The sequence below is a fragment of the Hyperolius riggenbachi genome, chromosome 1, assembly GCF_040937935.1.
Source record: "Hyperolius riggenbachi isolate aHypRig1 chromosome 1, aHypRig1.pri, whole genome shotgun sequence".
Lineage (NCBI taxonomy): Eukaryota > Metazoa > Chordata > Amphibia > Anura > Hyperoliidae > Hyperolius > Hyperolius riggenbachi.
This window is the reverse complement of record NC_090646.1, coordinates 624,221,414-624,240,900: the sequence shown is the minus strand read 5'-3', so window position 1 is coordinate 624,240,900 and position 19,487 is coordinate 624,221,414. Positions and strand designations below refer to the sequence as shown.

Here is a 19,487-nt window from a genome sequence, read left to right as displayed (position 1 = left end):
TTATCTTTTAGTACTAAACATGATAAACAGCAAATGTACAATGTGTAGATATAAAATCTTTACATAAAATATTGCTTTTGCGCAAAAAAAAATATTGCTTTTAACTCTGAAAATGTGTTTTTGTAAACCCACATTGCTAAATCCCGACTGAAAGAGCCAATCTCCAAATAAGGAAATGTGGAAAGTTAAAACTGAACTTTTATTATACGTCATAAAATAGATAGTAAAAACATGTTTTGCGTCCCTTGAGGCTATGATACTTGCTTGATGTGACTTACACTGAGATTGCTGTTTTTAGTGTTGTTAAAGGACTTGCGTGGGCGCTTTCTTGAGCACCCCTGACAAAGCTACCAAAGGAAGAGAAGGGGGGAGGCGAAACATGATGGGTTTTTAGGCTTCTATGTGCACCATTGATGACTTGGAGGGAGCAATGCAGAGAAGGAAGTAGCAACCAGCTAAAAGAACCCCCGTAATGAGATTTTATATAATTTATCTCATACCGCTACTTTATTACGTGCTTTTCACTCAACGTCAATATATATTTTGTATCTAGCCCCTTAGTGTCTATTTTATGATGTATATTAGATGTTATGTTTTAATTCTCCTAACGTACATTTCCTTATTTGGAGGTTGGATAAGCTGTTTCAGTCGAGATTTAACAACGTTGCGATTTAATAGCATGTGCTGTTCCTTCCAAACCCAGCCAGTAATGCAATTTATTTTTTAATTTGTAGACATAATAATAATAATTAAGTAATAATAATAATTCAAGCTTACATGTAGTAACAGTGAGTATGGGCAGTGCAAGCGCTTCCAGAAGGGCAAACTGGGCAATTGCCCAGGGCCCCAAAGCCTGAAGGGGTACTGCAGATTATTTTGCCCAAAATTGGGGGTACTAGGTAGACATTCTCTTTTATAAAGGGGTACATGGAAACTGAAATATAAGATAAGACTTTCCTCTACCACTGTCCCACAGAGAGAAGTGTAGCAGCTAAAAAGTCTCCAGCGACTGGGGATGCTAATGTTATATGTAGAAAGAAATGAAAATAATATTTATTAATGGAAGGCTAAAACAGTTCCATAATGTTATCTTACAGGGATTTCAACCACCCACCTGGTTTGTTATCCTTGTTGGACGACTAACAGAAGCAGGAAATTTGGGTGCCTGCTAGCAGGGGAAGTTTGGGCACCAGTAGTGGCGTAGCAATAGGGGGTGCAGAGGTTGCGACCACACCGGGGCCTTTGGGTCAGAGGGGCCCTCCCTCATCCGCAGTATTATCTCTCTATTGGTCCTGTGCTGGTAATGATAACCTCAATAGATATTTTAAATAGAAGTAATCATTAATAAACTGCTCCCCATCCTCTTCTTGCCCCTCTGACACCACTCTGTCTTTGGCAGGTTTTGCTGCGCCCAGTGTATAGAGTGCTTGGGGGGCCCAATGTAAAACTTGCAGCTGGGCCCATAGCTCCTTAGCTACGCCACTGGGCGTTGCTATAGGGGCCCATTGTAATTATCGTCAAGGAAGGGAAATTTGGATGCCTGTTGTGCCCACATCCCCAACTCTGGATATTAATTGGGCGCAGCGGGCACCCAAATTTCTCCTCCTTTACATTTTTGCCTTTTTATTTTATTTTTATACCAGTAGTGGGAAAAGAAGGCGTGGGGGTGGAAGGGTTAAGGTTAGGCATGGGTGGGGGGGGGGGGGGGGGGTGGATAAGGTTAGGTGTGGGGGTAGAAAGGGTTAAGGTTAGACATGGGTTTGTTTTTTGCGGTAACGGGGATGGGGGTGTGGTTAGGCTTGGGCATCAGTAATGGGAGGGTTCAGTGTGAGAATAGACTTAGGTCTAGCTGTAGTAAAACATCGGTATTTAATACAGATATTTCACTATCATTTTTTACACTTTAAGGCCTGAAACACACCAGAGGAGTTTTTCTGAGCGTTTTGAGTTTTTAAATCTGCTGCTAATGTTATCCTATGTGTCTGTGCACACTGGAGCAATGAGGTTTTGTAAAAAACCCCATAGCATTACATTGGGAAGAGCTTTTAGAGGTTTCAAAACCTCTTCCCAATGTAATGCTATGGGGTTTTTTACAAAACCTCGTTGCTCCAGTGTGCACAGACACATAGGATAACATTAGCAGCAGATTTAAAAACTCAAAACGCTCAGAAAAACTCCTCTGGTGTGTTTCAGGCCTAATAGTCAAATATTGGGAAAGTTACAGATAGTCTACTATCGGGATTACTGATGCCCAAATTTCCAGGCGCCCTTTTTTGACACACGCGGCGCTAACACAATAGAATGGCACAATTTGCTGTCGCCTGTAGGAACTGGACCTCGATCCCTCGCTGGAACGGGCTGGCAGAGGAGTACAGGGGAAGCCCTGGAGGATCCGGAGGCTTCCCTCTCCCGAGGTATGCATCTGCTTTTTCTGTTTGCAAGCCTCACAGGATTACTTGAAAATTACAAAGCCCAGAGGACAGTAATGTGTGAAGAAAATCAGAGCTGAAGCTCCCAGGAGATCTGGTGCAGCATTTAAAGAGAAACCGTAACCAAGGATTGAACTTCATCCCAATCAGTAGCTAATACCCCCTTTCCCACCAACCTTTTCTCAAACTGATCACCAGGGGGCTCTCTATGGCTGATATTGTGGTGAAACCCCTCCCACAGTGTGATGTCAGCACCTAGCTACTAACATCACACTGTTGGAGCTTTGTTGCATTGTGGGAAATAACAGTTGTTTCCAACTGCCAAAAATGCAGCATCTCCTTCCACTGACATCACCTGCTAGCAGTTAAAATGTCCCCATGTGGTAAATGTCAGAATGTAAATCAGGGAGAGGAAAGATTTTACAATGTGCAAACACTGACTAAATCATTTATACATAATTATTGTAAAAATTAAGCACTTTTTTCATTACGTTACTTTCACTGCAGTTCCTCTTTAAACATGGAGTCCCCTCACATCCAGTACAAATCCTGACTGTCCTCCTCAGCTCTGTGTAGCCTGGTCAACCACTGGAAAGGAGTGTGAATGGAAAAAGCTGCTTTATTCTGAACAGAATGTGTAATGTCAACACAAAGCTGCTATATACATGAATAGCCCTTAGGAGTCCAGAGGCACCGGAATACGATGCGCATGGAGAACTTATTGTCTGAATAAGCAGCGTTTGTGTAGGGTCTTATTTATACTTACTATTTTTAGGCATAATCTGAAAACTCACCTCTTCAGGCAAGCATATTCTCTTGCCTAGGACCCTGCCCGCTAACCACCATTTCTACCACTCCCTACACAGCTTTCCTTTACCTACTGTCCTCCTATACCAGGGGTCTGCAACCTTTAAGACATAAAGAGCCACTTGGACCCATTTCCGAAAAGAGAAAAAAACTGGGAGCCGCAAAACCATTATAAAACAAATCGTTAGCAGATATGACCCCCATATGCACAAATCGTTAGCAGATATGACCCCCAAATGCACAAATCGTTAGCAGATATGACCCCCATATGCACAAATCATTAGCAGATATGACCCTCATATACACAAATCGTTAGCTGATATGACCCCCATATGCACAAATCGTTAGCAGATATGACCCCCATATGCACAAATCTTTAGCAGATATGACCCCCATATGCACAAATCGTTAGCAGCTATGACCCCCATATGCACAAATCGTTAGCAGATATGACCCCCATATGCACAAATCGTTAGCAGATATGACCCCCATATGCACAAATCGTTAGCAGATATGACCCCCATATGCACAGTCCTTCAGCAGATATGACCCCCATATGCACAAATCGTTAGCAGATATGACCCCCATATGCACAAATCATTAGCAGATATGACCCCCATATGCACAAATCGTTAGCTGATATGACCCCCATATGCACAGATAGTTAGCAGATATGACCCCCATATGCACTGATCGTTAGCAGATATGACCCCCATATGCACAAATCGTTAGCAGATATGACCCCCATATGCACAGTCCTTCAGCAGATATGACCCCCATATGCACAATCCTTCAGCAGATATGACCCCCATATGCACAAATCGTTAGCAGATATGACCCCCATATGCACAAATCGTTAGCAGATATGACCCCCATATGCACAGATAGTTAGCAGATATGACCCCCATATGCACTGATCGTTAGCAGATATGACCCCCATATGCACAGATAGTTAGCAGATATGACCCCCATATGCACAGATAGTTAGCAGATATGACCCCCATATGCACTGATCGTTAGCAGATATGACCCCCATATGCACTGATCGTTAGCAGATATGACCCCCATATGCACAGATAGTTAGCAGATATGACCCCCATATGCACTGATCGTTAGCAGATATGACCCCCATATGCACAGATAGTTCGCAGATATGACCCCCATATGCACAGATAGTTCGCAGATATGACCCCCATATGCACAGATAGTTCGCAGATATGACCCCCATATGCACAAATCGTTAGCAGATATGACCCCCATATGCACAGATAGTTAGCAGATATGACCCCCATATGCACTGATCGTTAGCAGATATGACCCCCATATGCACAGATAGTTAGCAGATATGACCCCCATATGCACAGATAGTTAGCAGATATGACCCCCATATGCACTGATCGTTAGCAGATATGACCCCCATATGCACAGATAGTTAGCAGATATGACCCCCATATGCACAGATAGTTCGCAGATATGACCCCCATATGCACAGATAGTTCGCAGATATGACCCCCATATGCACAATCCAAGCAGATCTGAAAAAAAAAACCCATTTACTCACCTCGTCAGAAAACCTCCTGTCATGATCTCCTCCTGTCCCGACCTCCGGTCCCGACCTAGTGGCGCGCAACTCCCACGATGCTCTACCTACGTCACGTCCTGCCTGCAGGGCTACGGGAAAATGGCCGCCCGAAGCCCTGCACGGCACTGGTCCGGCGGCCTCTCTGATAGGCTGCCGGCCAGCAACTACAGCACACGTCACATGCGCCCCGCAGCCAGTCAGCCACTGACACCGGAGCCGCCTAGGAGCCGCGGCGAAGGAGAAAAAGAGCCGCATGCGGCTCCGGAGCCGCGGGTTGCCGACCCCCTGTCCTATACCTTACATTTAGACTGTAAGGCCTTTTAGTCAGGGCTCTCTTCCCCTTTTGTCTCACAATGCTGTGTAATGGGTGTACATACCTCACCCCGTGTAAAGTATGTAGTTAATTTGTTCACTGCATTAGCTGTTATACCCTCTTGTCTTGGATAAACTGTTGTACTGTATACTTTGTATTGTTATACCCTGTATGCTGTTGTACAGAGCCACGGAAGATGCTGGCGCTATATAAATCAATAATAATAATAATTTATAAACATGGCGATCAGCGAGATTGCCAAAGAAATGCATTTATTTCTGCAGAATAATTGCTCTTTCACATATAAAAATGTAAACAGATCAACACGTTTTTTGTTTTTTTTTTGATCATCGAGTTCAGCAGAAACCTACAATCAAAATTCGAAGCAGTAAAAAAGTGCGCATGCGGAAAGTGGACGAATTGGGCACATCATAGGCACCAATGCAAAATATTAGTAATTGGGCTCCGTAGCGTAAATTTGGGCGCCCCGGTAAATAGGTATATATTGGGCACCACGGGCGCTCAAATGCCATTATTTTGAGGCGCCCATAGCGCTTTTTGTTTGTTTTTTTACTGCAGATGCGATGCGATCATCGTATCACAACGTGGCTAGTAGAGCTGGGCCCTTAGGTAGTTAGTGGGGGGGGGGGGGTTAGGGGTCAGGTGGGCAGTTTGTGGGGGGGGGGTGTTAAGGGTTTATACGTTAGGCAGGTACTGTGTGTGTGTGTGTGGGGGGGGGGTTAAGGGTTAGGCGTTAGGTAGGTAGTTTGTGCGGGGGGTTAAGGGTTAGGCGTTAGGTAGGTAGTTTGTTGCGGGGGGAGGGGGTGTTAAGGGGTAGGAGTTAGGTATGTAGTGTGTACGGGGGGGGGGGGGGTTTACGGTTAGGCGTTAGGTAGGTAGTTTGTGCAGGGGGGGATTTAGGGGTTAGGTAGGTAGTTTGTGTGTGTGGGGGGGTGTTTTGTGTTAGGCGTCAGGCAGGTAGTTTGTGTGGGGGAGTTAAGGGTTAAGCATCAGGCAGGTATTGTGTGTGTGTGTGTGTGGGGGGGGGGGGGTTGGTTTACGTATTAGGCAGGTAGTGTGTGCGGGGGTTAGGATTAGGTATTAGGCATGTAGTGTGTGCGGGGAGTTAGGTTTAGGTATTAGGCAGGTAGTGTGTGCGGGGAGTTAGGTTTGCGTATTAGGCAGGTAGTTTGTGTGGGGGTTATGTTTAGGTATTAGGCAGGTAGTGTGTGCGGGGGTTAGGTTTACGTATTAGGCAGGTAGTGTGTGCGGGGGTTAGATTTAGGTATTAGGCAGGTAGTTTGTGAGGAGGGGTTAGGTTTAGGTATTAGGCAGGTAGTTTGTGAGGAGGGGTTAGGTTTAGGTATTATAGGCAGGTAGTGTGTGTTCGGGGGGAGGTTTAAGGGTTAGGTGTCAGAAAGGAGGGTTCTGTGTAAGAGTAGGGTTAGGTTTGGCCATAGTAACATATCGATATTTAATATTTTACTATCGACACTACTGGGCACCCAAATTGGATAGACACATCAAAATCTGCCATATTTTTAAAGTGACGCTCAGCATGATTGTCACGTCGTAGATTGTTGAATACCATTCTTCACTTTAGAAGATAATAACAAAACAACAACAGTGCTTCCCACAAATCACTTGTAGCAGTACCTGATCTCAATGCAAGTCACAGGCTGCGCACTGCTGCTTTGTCTGGCCAGAAGTAACTGTCACAGCTGGAAATCAGTTACTCTATTCAAGTAAATTCAGCTTTACATTGCCAATTCAGGTATTAACAATACTTCAATCAAAGCACTGATCACCACTGTAACAAATCTGATTGTACTTTTATAAATTTAGTTTTTATAAAAGTGGTTATCAGATTTTAAAACACGGTGAACAAAAAACGGTGATCTTGATTGGTTTCCACTGTTTTAAAAATGGGACCCCGAGGGCTCTTTTCCATTTAGAAACACGATCGCAATTGCAATCACACTGTGATGGGATCGCGTTTCTTTCCTGATTTACACTACCGCGATTCCGGCACAATTCGGGTGCGATCCATCTGGTGTAAGACGTGATTTTGGTGCGTTCTGCGTTTGCGATGGGACTAAAAAAGCGAGCGGTACAATTGCTATGCGATTTTCCTACACTCCAATACAAAAAATAGGAGATGAATTGCACAGAAACGCAGCAGGACGATGCTAGTGAAGAAATAGCGCCGCAAACACATTGCACTAATGGAAACGGTTGCTACAGTTTTAGCTGTAGTTTAGTTTAGCTGTACCTAGCATCAGAATCGCAAACTGATGGTAGTGGAAAAGAGCCCTAAGGCTAAGTTCACACTGAAATTCAAAAATAGTTCCTTCCGGTATGCGCATGACACCTGGTCGGAATTCGTTTGTAACACATACACAATGTTCAGTTGCGCACACAGCTCAGCTCGTGTTCTTGCAATAGAATCCGGCAAGGCACACATGAGAATGCGTCCACTGCAGGACCATTGAATTGCATTGCCATTCTAACTTGCGTTATAACTCACCGCAACTCACATAGGGCTTGATTCACTAAACCGTGATAACTCAAATATCACACCTTATTATCAAAGATATCACACCTTAGCAAAGTTAACACGCCTTATCAGAGTAGCATAGCGAGCGCTACGAACTTATGCCTGCTAATTGGCAATGGCACTCGTCCTGCCCTGAGCCCCTGCGGGTTCGTAACGCTCGCTATGCTACTCTGATAAGGCTTGTTAACTTTGATAAGGTGTGATATCGTTGGTAAGGTGTGATATTTGAGTTATCACGGCTTAGTGAATCAATCCCTTAGTGTGAACATACCCTTGTGAATATACCCTTGTGAACGTACTCTAAGGGCTCATTTGCACTGAGCTGGGAATTCACATCAGTACTGACAGTAATGCAATGTCAATGGAGTCGTTTCCACTGAATACGTTTTTTGAAGTCTGCTCCGATGCACGAAAAAGTGGATAGCTTGCTGCAGATATTCACATACGGATTTAACCACATGTGAATTGCACAGGAATCAGGACTGACATCAATGGTCCGCATGGCTAATCTGAATGTTCCCATTTTCAATGTGAAAAAGACACATGTGTTTTATAAAGTCTCAGATCAAATATGCATCCTCCTTTTTCCTGTATAGTCGCATGTCTTGTTGCTACGGAGATATAAAATACATGCTCTTAGGCAAGGAACACACTTACAGGGGAGTTTTTCCCCGCAATCACCGGGTCTCCGCTGTAGTGCGTTCACTTTTGCAATCGCTTTTTCCATGCATCATTTTTTGTGATCGTTCTGCGATATTCTCGTAGCGGCAAAATGCATTGTATTGCAAGCACATGCTTTATGCTAAAAAATATCAAAAAGCTGTGCGGTTTAAAAATGAGAGGAAAAACACGAGCGCAAAATGTGAGCGAACGCTTCCACGTGCGTTTCATAAACAGGCTCTGCCTGTTCAGTAAGCCAGCACCTATTCAGTAGGAGACCTTAGGCAAGTCTCCCTAACACTGCTACTGCCTATAGAGCGCGTTCTACTGGCTGCAGCTCTGGCGCTTTGAGTCGGCCAGGAGAAAAGCGCAATATAAATGTTATTTGTCTTGTCTTTATCTAATGGCCAGTGCAGCCGTGTGCGTTTTTCCAGCAAGTGTGTTCCCTGCCTTAAAGGGACACATATGATGGACGAAGCTCTCCAACATACTTACATTCTCAAAACATTGAAACGTCCCCTAAAAATAGATGAGCTTCGACTTCTCTTCACTTCCTATCAACCCCTCCCCCCAATTTAATATAGAATAGGGAGCAGTTACATAACTATAAATCATGGGGGCCCCAGCAAATCATGGGGGGCCCCTTTGATTTGAACATTGGGGGAATGTTCACACCCCCTGGTGACCCTCACAGCCTGCTCCCCCTGTGGTGTATGCAATGGGGGAGGGGGGGTGCAGAGGTTGCGACTGCATCGCTGAACTGCAGTATTAGCTCTTTATTTGGTCCTGTGCTTGTTGTAATAATCACTTCTGTAGATGCTTTGAATAGTGTAATAATTAACAAACTGCTCCCCATTCCCTTCTTACACCTCTGACACTGCGGTTGCCATTGGCAGATTTTGGTGTGCCGCATCAGTGGTTATGTATAGATTGCTTGGGGGGGGCCCAGTGTAAAACTTGCACTGGGGACCACAGCTCCTTAGCTACATCACTATGCAGAGAGAATATGAAACCAGCTTACCTTACTGGATAAACAGATGCAGAGAGCTGATGCTGTGGTCTGTCAATGCTCAGCCCAGCTCTGAAAGCCTGTTAGAAGGTTCTGTACACAGCAGACAATCAGGAAAGTGGACCATTGCTGGTAATCCGCCTCCTCCTGCCTGGAACGCCACGAGTGTTGTGATCGCAGGACATGTGTGCCTGGCTGAGTGTTTGTGCAGTTTCCTTGGATAAGCCAGCCAGTCTGACTCTCTCTATCTTCCTGTGCTGTTCCTGCTGCCCGCTTTACACAATGCACTGCTGTGCTGGATAATTGGCATGCTCCCTTCCTACAGCGCAACCTCGCCTGGAATAGCACAGCTGACAGCCAGTGCGGTCACACAACACACAAATAAGAATGTGGTTCAGGCCTGCATTATTTATTCCCAGTATTTATAGAGGCCTGGCATAGTATGCAGTGTTTACAGTATACATGAGTCATTCACATCTTTTCCTGTGTACAGAAGAGCTGACAATCTTAAAAGGGACCTGAACTCAGAACTTCCTGTCTGCTCTAAATCATACGCAACAGCATAATAACCTTTAGGGCTTGTTCACACTAAGGGCGTTTTTGCCCTTTTTTTTCCAGCGGAGGTGATTTTCAAAATCGGCCGCAAAACGCTTGTGCAATGAATCTCTATGAGAAGGTGCTTACCAGCATGTTGTGTCCGCTTTGCGGTCCGCAAAGTGGTGCTTGTACCATTTTTGGGGCGTTTTTGCTATAATGGAAGGTATAGGAAGAGCGCTAAACGCTCACAAAACCGTGTTATGCAGCAAATGCGTTCGCGTCTTTTAGAATAAATACATTGTATGTATTCTTTTCCGGGTCAAAGAGTTCACTTCCTGACTTGCGTCAGGGAGCGCTTCTACCAAAAACGCAGCGCGCAGCGGAGCCCTGGTAGGGGGAAAAAACGCTGCAGAAAATCACAAAATGCTTGCGATTACGATTTTAGATGTGAACGAGGTCTTAAAGAAAAGCATTTCTTTGTTACAGCTAATACAAATCCTGCAATAAATCTGCAGTGTGTCTACTTCCTGCTTTCAAGGAAGCAGACATATTGTGAACATCCTGTGTTGACAAATTAGCTGCCCTGCCTTAATAGAGGAGACTCCTGAGCTGACACAGCTGAGAGATTAAATTATGATGGTTATTAGTCACAGATGAGGGGGAATTAGACAGGTTTAACTTTCTAAATACATACAGGGTGCATTTCTCAATGTTTTCCTTCTGTCCTGTGCAAGAGTTCAGGTCCACTTTAAGCTACATACACACTGAAAGATAGATCGTAAGAACGGTCGTTCCATGATACATAGTTCAAGATATTCGCACGACATGATGCAAACAATGCCATGTGTTTTTAAAAGCCTGACGGACGATGTGGGAAACAATTGGATCGTGATACAATGGTGAGATGCCATAGACTTCACGGACACATCCTTTAATAATTGTTAATAACTCTGTACTTGCTGCTACTGACATCATTGTGGATCGTTCATTTTAGAGGACGTTTGTGTCCATATTTTTCAAAACCACATCATCCCTATTATCATTTGTTTACAAAGATTTTTGATCCCCGTACACATGACCCTTAAAGGACACCTGATGTGAGAGGGATATGGAGGCTGCCATATTTATTTCCTTTTAACCTGTAGCCGACCGTGTCACGCCGATGGGCGTGGCCACAGCGGCAGCCCCAGGACCGCCTAACGCGTAAAGTCCTGGGGCTCTGCTTTGCAGGAGATCGCGCGCATCTCCTGCTTGGTGGGCGGAGCGGAGCTTGGTGGTACAGCGTTGCGATCAGCAGCAGCGCTGTTCTGGACACGGCTGTCCCCTCCAGAGGCACAGGGGTGATCGGCTGTCATAGGCTGAAACGTATGACAGCTGATCACGGGGATTGGCTGGCTGGCTGGCTGGCTGGCGGGGGGAGGGGGGGAGGGGGGAATACATTGGTTAAAAAAAACACACACTTTCTTATTAAAAAATACCCACAAATAAACAAACAAACAAACAAACAAATAAATAAACATCTGGGGGGGGGCAATCAGACCCCACCAACAGAGAGCTCTGTTGGTGGGGAGAAAGGGGGGGGGGACCACTTGTGTGCTGTGTCCTGTGGCCCTACACCTTGGCCTTAAAGCTGCAGTGGCCATTTTCTCAAAAAATGGCCTGGTCTTTAGGGGGTTCAATACTGCAGTCCTCAAGAGGTTAAACAATACCGGTTGCCAGGCAAGAGGGACGGCGGATGAATGTTGGGAGTAGGCAGAGCAAGGGAGTAAAAAAGCTTGGCTCACTCCATGTGGAAGAAGAATTTAAAGTGAACACCATTTTTAGCAGCTTGGGCATCTCAATAGCACATAAATTTGCATGTCAACAATGTGTCTCATTATTTAAAAAAAAAGAAACCTTAATTTCACCTTTATTTTTTTACATTTAAAAGTTTAGCAGAGGTTTTATTAGCCTACTTCCATGGCCTGCGTGACCAACCGCAGAAATGCAGACATATCAGGCAGCTAAGGACTATTGTAATTGTTTTATTGCCCACATTAGCAAGAGTAAACACTACTTTTCATCAACACAGGGGTGGTGGGTAATTAGGACAACTGCTTCAAAGAGTTTACAGAAGTGACAGATGCTATCTTCACACCTTCCCTCTTTATAAATAAGGGCAGCTAGAAGTGGAAGGAGGAACATGGCTTTACTCACCTGGGGCTTTCTCCAGGCCCTTGCAGCCGACCGCTCCGCTCTGCACCGCCGTCCCGGTCTCCATTCACGATGCGGAGGCCGACCCCGAGGTCACTGCGCCTGCGCGAACCACCGATGTCAATCAAATTACTGTGCAGGCGCAGAACTACTGCGCCTGTGCACTAAGCTGCATACAACGTGGGCTTGATTGACAGCGGTGGTTCGTGCAGGCACAGTGTGGACGACCTCAAGGTCAGCCTCCGCACCGTGCACGGAGACCGGGACGGCGGCGAAGAGCGGATCGGTCAGCGTGGGACAGTCGGCTGCAAGGGGCTGGAGAAAGCACCAGGTGAGTAAAGCTAATCTATATATATAATAGAGTAAGTGCCTCAACCTTCAAGCAAGAAGAAGAAGTAGCGCCCTGCCCCCAGGGCCGGTCCAAGCAAGAAGAAGGGGCTGGTCCAAGCAAGAAGAAGACGCAGTGTCATATCAAACCAATGGCAAAGAGGGATCATTTGCATATTCAGAAGCAGTGCATTGTGGGTAACCACAAATGTTCACTTATAGCGGAATTATTGCAGATTTGCTTCTGTTTTAAGAAGGAAAATTACACCAAGCTTTGCTTTTTTTAGTAGGAGGGATTTTTGGTCTCTTTTATCCTCCTATACATTCTTAGTAGTTTGGGTCACCCTGAGCTGCTTGGTTACTCTGTTGTACTGGTCCAAGCCCTATCTCATACAGCCTTATCAATCCCTGCCATGTACAGATGAGGACCAAATGTCTGAAATAGGCTGTCACATGAGGGTTTGATATGACTGTGTAAAACTTAAAGCTATAAACTTGCTTGGCTTACTGAGGGTGAAAAGGAATAATTTGCATATTTAGTAATGGTGCATTGTGGGTAATCACAAATGTTCATTTATAACTGAATTATTGCAGATTTTCTTCTGTTTTAAAGGACTTCCAAGGCCAAAATCTGCCCCCAAAACGTAAAAAAAAGTTAACTACCTGCATGACTTTGTAAGGCACGGAGGACGCTCTGCCTGGTCTCCTCTGCTCAATAGCCCCCTGAAAGACTGCGACCCCACGGTCCGGGTCGGTATCTGCAGCCTGCATAAAGATGGCCGCCGGAGCTGGCCACGGCGGCGCAGTCCGCATAGCCACTACTGCGGCTGCGCAGCTGTAGGGTCAACCCTCCGATCCACGCTGCCTGTTACGTGGATCGGGGGTTGGCCCTAGAGCTGCGCAGCCGCAGTAGCGGCTATGCGGACTGCGCAGCCGTGGCCAGCTCCGGAAGCCATCTTTATGCAGGCTGCAGATACCGACCCGGACCGTGGGGTCACAGCCTTCCGGGGGGCTATTGAGCAGAGGAGACCAGGCAGAACGGCATGGAGGGCGCGGACGGCATCCTCCTTGCCTTACAAAGTCATGCAGGTAGTTAACTTTTTTACGTTTTGGGGGCAGATTTTGGCCTCGGAAGTCCTTTAAGAAGGCAAATTACACAAAGCTTTGATTTTTTTAGTAGGAGGTCTTTTTGATCCCTTTTATCCACCTATACATTCCGAGTGGTTTGGGTCACCCTGAGCTGCTTGGTTACTCTGTTGTACTGGTTCAAGCCCTATCTCATACAGCTGTATCAATCTCTGCCATGTACTGATGAGGAACAAAAGTCTGAAACAGGCTGTCACATGTGGGTTTGATATGGCTGTGTAAAATTTAAAGCTATAAGCTTGCTATACACCAGTGGTTCTGGAAGCTTGCTTGGCTTACTAAGGGGAAAAAGGAATTATTTGCATATTTAGTAGCAGTGCATTGTGGGTAACCACAAATGTTCACTTATAGCTGAATTATTGCATATTTCCTTCTGTTTTAGGAAGGCAAATTACACCAAGCTTTGCTTTTTTTAGTAGGAGGTCTTTTTGGTCCCTTTTATCCCCCTATACATTCCGAGTGGTTTGGGTCACCCTGAGCTGCTTGGTTACTCTGTTGTACTGGTCCAAGCCCTATCTCATACATCCGTATCAATCCCTGCCCTGTACTGACGAGGACCAAAAGTCTGAAACAGGCTGTCTACATGTGGGTTTGATATGACTGTGTAAAATTTAAAGCTCTATGCTTGCTATACACCAGCAGTTCTGGATGCTTGCTTAGCTTACCAAGGGGGAAAAGAGGTCATTTGCATATTTAGTAGCAGTGCATTGTGGGTAACCACAAATGATCAGTTATAGCTGAATTATTGCAGATTTCCTTCTGTTTTAAAAAGGCAAATTACACCAATACATTGTGCGACATTGCAGGAAGTGACGACAGTGGAACGCACGATGGAATACGGTAGAGGTGAGTCATCCCTGCCCGCTGCCTCTTACTAATAGTGGCGGCTTCTACTGTGCTTAAGCAAGAGGGGGAGTGCACATGGGGGACCAAGGTGAGGGGGGGGGGGGGGTGTTTACTGCTGAGCTTAAGCTGGAGGTAGAGCACACATGGGGGACCCAGCCGAGGGGGGGGTCCAACCCCCCTCCCCACCGCTGTGCCCAATACCCCCTTCCTGCCCTCTACCCTCTTATGCGGCGTATGCTACGCCGCGGGTCGGCTAGTTTCTTATAATTTGGCTGATAACTCCTTTAAAGGGATTTAAGCACCGTTTTTTTACTAGCCCAAAACCTGTCGGTGATGTCAGATTTCTAATACCTACTGTAAGTGACAGTAACATAGGAGAAAAGTAATTTATGGCTCATTTTACTCTGGGAGAAATGTACTTCTTATTAGTATATGTTTTAAATTTTAAGATTTTCGCGACAGTTCCTCTTTAACCCTCCTGGCGGTATAAAAAAATACGCCAGGAGGCAGCGCGGCAGTTTTTTTTTAATTTTTTTTTTCTATATCATGTAGCGAGCCCAGGGCTCGCTACATGATAGCCGCTGCTCAGCGGCATCCCCCCGCCCTCTTCGATCGCCTTCGGCGTTCTCCGATCAGGAAATCCCGTTCAAAGAACGGGATTTCCTGGAGGGCTTCCCCCGTCGCCATGGCGACGGGGCGGAATGACGTCACCGACGTCACTGACGTCGGGTCGTCATTGGGAGTCCCGGGCCACCCTCGGCGCTGCCTGGCACTGATTGGCCAGGCAGCGCACGGGGTCTGGGGGGGGGGGGGCCGCGCGCCGCACCGTATAGCGGCGATCGGGCGCGCGGCGGCGGCGATCAGGGTGCTGGCGCAGCTAGCAAAGTGCTAGCTGCGTCCAGCAAAAAAAAAATTAAACAAATCGGCCCAGCAGGGCCTGAGCGGCACCCTCCGGCGGCTTACCCCGAACTACGTTCGGGGTTACCGCCAAGAAGGTTAAGAACCAAGGTGATTGAAATCTACGCCCTGTTTTGGTGGTTACCTGGCTGGCAGGGCATAAAATTCAATCACTGCTGCAGCGCGCATTCGCCGATCTCGCCTCCGCCAGGTACCGTCGCAGCTCACTTGCTCTGTCTGTCTTTATGACGGCAGAGCCCTGTGAGCGGGTCAGGAGTCGATCTCATTGGCTCCTGGCCGTGCCTATCAATGTAAGCAACTCCCATAGGCTTACATTGATAGACACGGCCAGGAGCCAATTAAAGTAGCTCCTGACCGGCTCACATGACCCTGCCATCATAGAGACGGCACAGTGGATGTCCTGAGGATCCCGGTGTGCGGCGGTGATTGCGATTGCGGCGGGTATGTGCACCGATTCGTCGGTATTCCGTTGTTATTGTACCAGCGGTCTCTGGTCCTTAAGGGGCAGAGACCGCTGGTACTTAAGTGGTTAACCTGTCTAAGTCCCCCTCATCTGTGACTAATCACAAGTGCAATTTGAACTCTCAGCTGTGTCAGCTGGCTGCCTCAGCAGAAACAGCTGATTTGTAAACACGGGATTTAACCATATGTCTGCTTCCATGAAAGCAGGAAGTAGACACACTGCAGATTTATTGCAGGATTTGTATCAGCTGTAACAAAGAAAGTTTTTCTGTAAAGATTATTATTCTGTTGCTTATTTTTTAGAGCAGAGAGGAAGTTCTGAGTTCAGGTATCTCCATGTAAGATTGCATGCTAGCACATGTAGTTTATCTCCGCAGAGCAACTTATACAAGACAGTTAGTTGTATACTCTGTCTGTGGATTACTATCCATAAATGGGAAGCATTCTATCAACCAGTGAGCGTTATTTTCCTAGTATGGGCTATTCTTCACCATGTATGATGTAAGCTAGAACCAACTCGGTTTCAACATTTCCCAGCAAAACAATTGTTTTTACTGTAGAGCAACTGGCTGTAGATTATGTCTGTGCATGACTGTAGTAGGAAGATTAGATAGCGAGTTCCTCTGAGACTAGGAGGGATGTGAATAGCTGTGTATACTGGGCACTGCCTAATATGCCAGCATTAAAGTGAACAAACACATTCTCACAGTTTTTCCGCCTTTGCCCCCTATGCCCCCTTAAAGGACAAAGGAGGTGACATGTGACATGATGAGATAGATATGTTTATGTACAGTGCCAAGCACACAAATAACTATGCTGTGTTTGTTTTTTTCTTTCTCTGCCTGAAACAGTTAAACAGTTATCAGGTATGCAAATGACAGTTTCTGTCTGGGTAGGGACCGGATCGGACTGGGTCAGACTATAACATAACTCTCACTGATAAGTAATTACAGCCATAAAACACTTTCCTGTCAGTAAATGGCTTCTGAGAGCAGGAACGAGATTAAAAAAAGGTCAATAATGCCTGTCAAGTGATATTCGGCCAGTCAAAGTGCGGAGATCTCGTAATACAAAGTGAATTAACACCCAATCAGCTAGTTAATTGTACAAGCTGTTAGTCGGTATTTCTCCTGTCTGGCTCTCGGGGTAATTGCTGATGTTGCTAAAACCCAAGAGAAGCTGAAGACGTGTCTGACATTTCCGCTGCCTGGCGGATCAACTGTATTACACATCACCATGGTAACAGGGACGTGAGCTCTCTGCTGTGCATGCGCACTGTCCCAGTTTGAAACATATTGTAAGGCTCTCATTGAATTACATTTTAAAATATGTGGAGTTTATGGCTTTCTCAGCCAAAAAGGTTCCTGACTCCAGCTCTAGGGTTAGGCATTATGAGTAGAGTTAGTGTTAGGTAATAGGCATTAGTAGGGAGGGTTAGCGTTAGGTGAGGGTGTTACTGTTACCACCAGTCTATAGCTACACCACTAACCATAGCTACACTTTAAGAGACTAAAGAACATTTTCATCTCTCTCCAAATATAAAACTTCTGGTGCTGGGAGACATTCCACCCATCAGAACACAGTTCTGCTGTCACACATGCAATATTCTTAATGCTAGGGAATGTAGCTGTAAGGCTCAGTAATCAGTCCCACAAAGCCCCCATAATGTCACGTATGATCCAATAAAAGCAGTCTTCCATTAGTTATGTTATGCACTGTTTATCTCACTTGCCACATCCTGCTTATATAGGGCGTTAAGGCTGATAATACAACACTTTTCACATTCTACTCTGAGTAATACTGTCATTATTTCCACTGTGCTAGGCCTGCTCATGGTAATGCACCAGCCTACAGAATCATACATGGGATAGATTCAACCATACAGTGCAGAGGGGAATAACAGGTGTTCCTCTTTAAGCACACAAGCGGCTATACTGTACCTGCACTAGCACGGCCGCGCCTACACAATAAGCCTGACATCCAAAAACAGCACTGGGAAATTTTGGCGCAGAGTGAAGCCAAAAAAATGGCTCATCCTGCTTCTGCAAAAGTCCCAGTGGCGTTAATTACTATTACCAGGGATGTAACAATAGACCCTGCAAGGGATACAGCTTCAAGGGGGCCCAAAAGCCTCAGCCCATGGGGGGAGAAATTTATTTTCCCTGGTGTTTTCCATGTCAGCATACTATTGGGCAAAAGCCCCGCCTCCTTTTGCCCGGTAGGACGTCTTAAGATGTTAAATAGTCTAGATTCACCCCATGCTAGTATTCTTTTTGATGTCCTCGCCTCCAGCAGGATCTCTTTGAAACCTTACCTCCGCCGCTGGCGGGTACCAACAGTTTGGCTCAGCTGTTGTGGTCCATATCTTCTGCAGCTAAACGCTCTTATAAGGTATGGAGTCCCCTCTGGTGTTCTCTGGGGCATATTTTAAAATCCTGCGTGCTCACTGAATGTCTAAACTGACATTGGGCTCCCCTGCAGCATTTTTTTTGCTACATGTCACTGTAATGTTTTAAGCTTGCAGCCATCATGGTGTACATGTACATTACCTGTTTGTCATGTTATGCCGCCTTCACTATGTTTCCCTATATTCTGTTCCCGGCCATGCCTCTGCAGCCTGTCTCAGTACGCTTCCGCAGCTCTCTGCTGTGTATAGGCGTGCGCGCGCGGGCAGAGGCTGGCTTTACTTCCGAAAACAGGAAGTAGGACGGCGGCCATCTTTGTTTTGGGCATGGTGCCCTTTCTTATGTCGCACTTCCGCCGGGGCTTTTAAGCGCGGCTGTCAGTAGCGTCTCTGGCTCCCACGAGTGCAGTCTGATCCCTCGCTCCTGCTCTGCGCTGTAAGTGTCTATTATTCTTTTACTCCTTAGGTATTGTGTTCATCTGGATGCCAAACTATCTTTAGTCCGCTTCTGCTCCTGAATTAGGTTTAAATATGTGTGTTATTTAAATATGTATGTTTTTGTTCCTGCATATGATTGTATATCCCCTATAGGGGGTTTGCAGGTTGTGTTATACAGGTTTGTTTGCATTTAGGTTCAATGCACATATATTATAATGGTGGTATCTGAATTGTCCTTAGATGCTTTTTTGCTTTTGTTTATATGTATATTAGAAAGATTGGTAAATCCAATATCTTTCTTGATTTTAGCTGCTTAAATATGGGGAAGAGAAAAGGAGAACACCAAATTTCGGGTTCGAATTCTAAATCGAAGTCGAAATCTAAATCAAATAGGTAAGGTTGGTAAGTGATGGGTAAAAAATTTTTTTTTAAATGAGCCAGAAGATTAGTACTAATTGCTGCATATTTATTTGCAGACAACAGTCGGAATTAAATTACAAGCAAGATGCCCGGGAGGAATACAGCACAAAGAATCCTGTTAAAGAAAAATCGCACACCACAAAGTCAGTGGTGACTGTGGTGGATTCAAAATCTCAGCCCTATGCAAGGGAGGATAGAGAGCGAACACATAAAAAATTATCCTCTTCTGCTAGCTCCATAGAAGATTATGAGCCATACTTTAACCCAATTACGTCAAAACCTGCTTTTCCAGTTAAAGAATCGTGCTGGATTTGTGGTAGATTGGCGTTACCCAATAAAAAAGTCTGTGACTTATGCCACTTGGATATCGCAAGGGAGGATAGAGAGGTATCCACATTAATCAAGCAAGTGGTGAAAGATACCGTTTCAGAATTAAATA

The 19,487-nt window shown here is 45.6% G+C and overlaps 1 protein-coding gene across 2 annotated transcripts in view; it reads right to left on the bottom strand.

Annotated features, from left to right (window-relative positions):
- The window catches only part of NIM1K (NIM1 serine/threonine protein kinase), a 114,088-nt gene that overhangs the window by 54,156 nt on the left and 40,445 nt on the right, over positions 1-19,487 (bottom strand). Inside the window, exon 1 of one of the 2 annotated variants that reach the window (XM_068251164.1) lies at positions 9,370-9,481. The exons of the other annotated variant lie outside the window; for it this stretch is intronic. The gene's annotated coding sequence lies outside the window, so the exon portion shown is untranslated. Of the gene's footprint in view, positions 1-9,369; positions 9,482-19,487 lie in introns of those variants that run through there. 2 annotated transcript variants of the gene reach the window in all.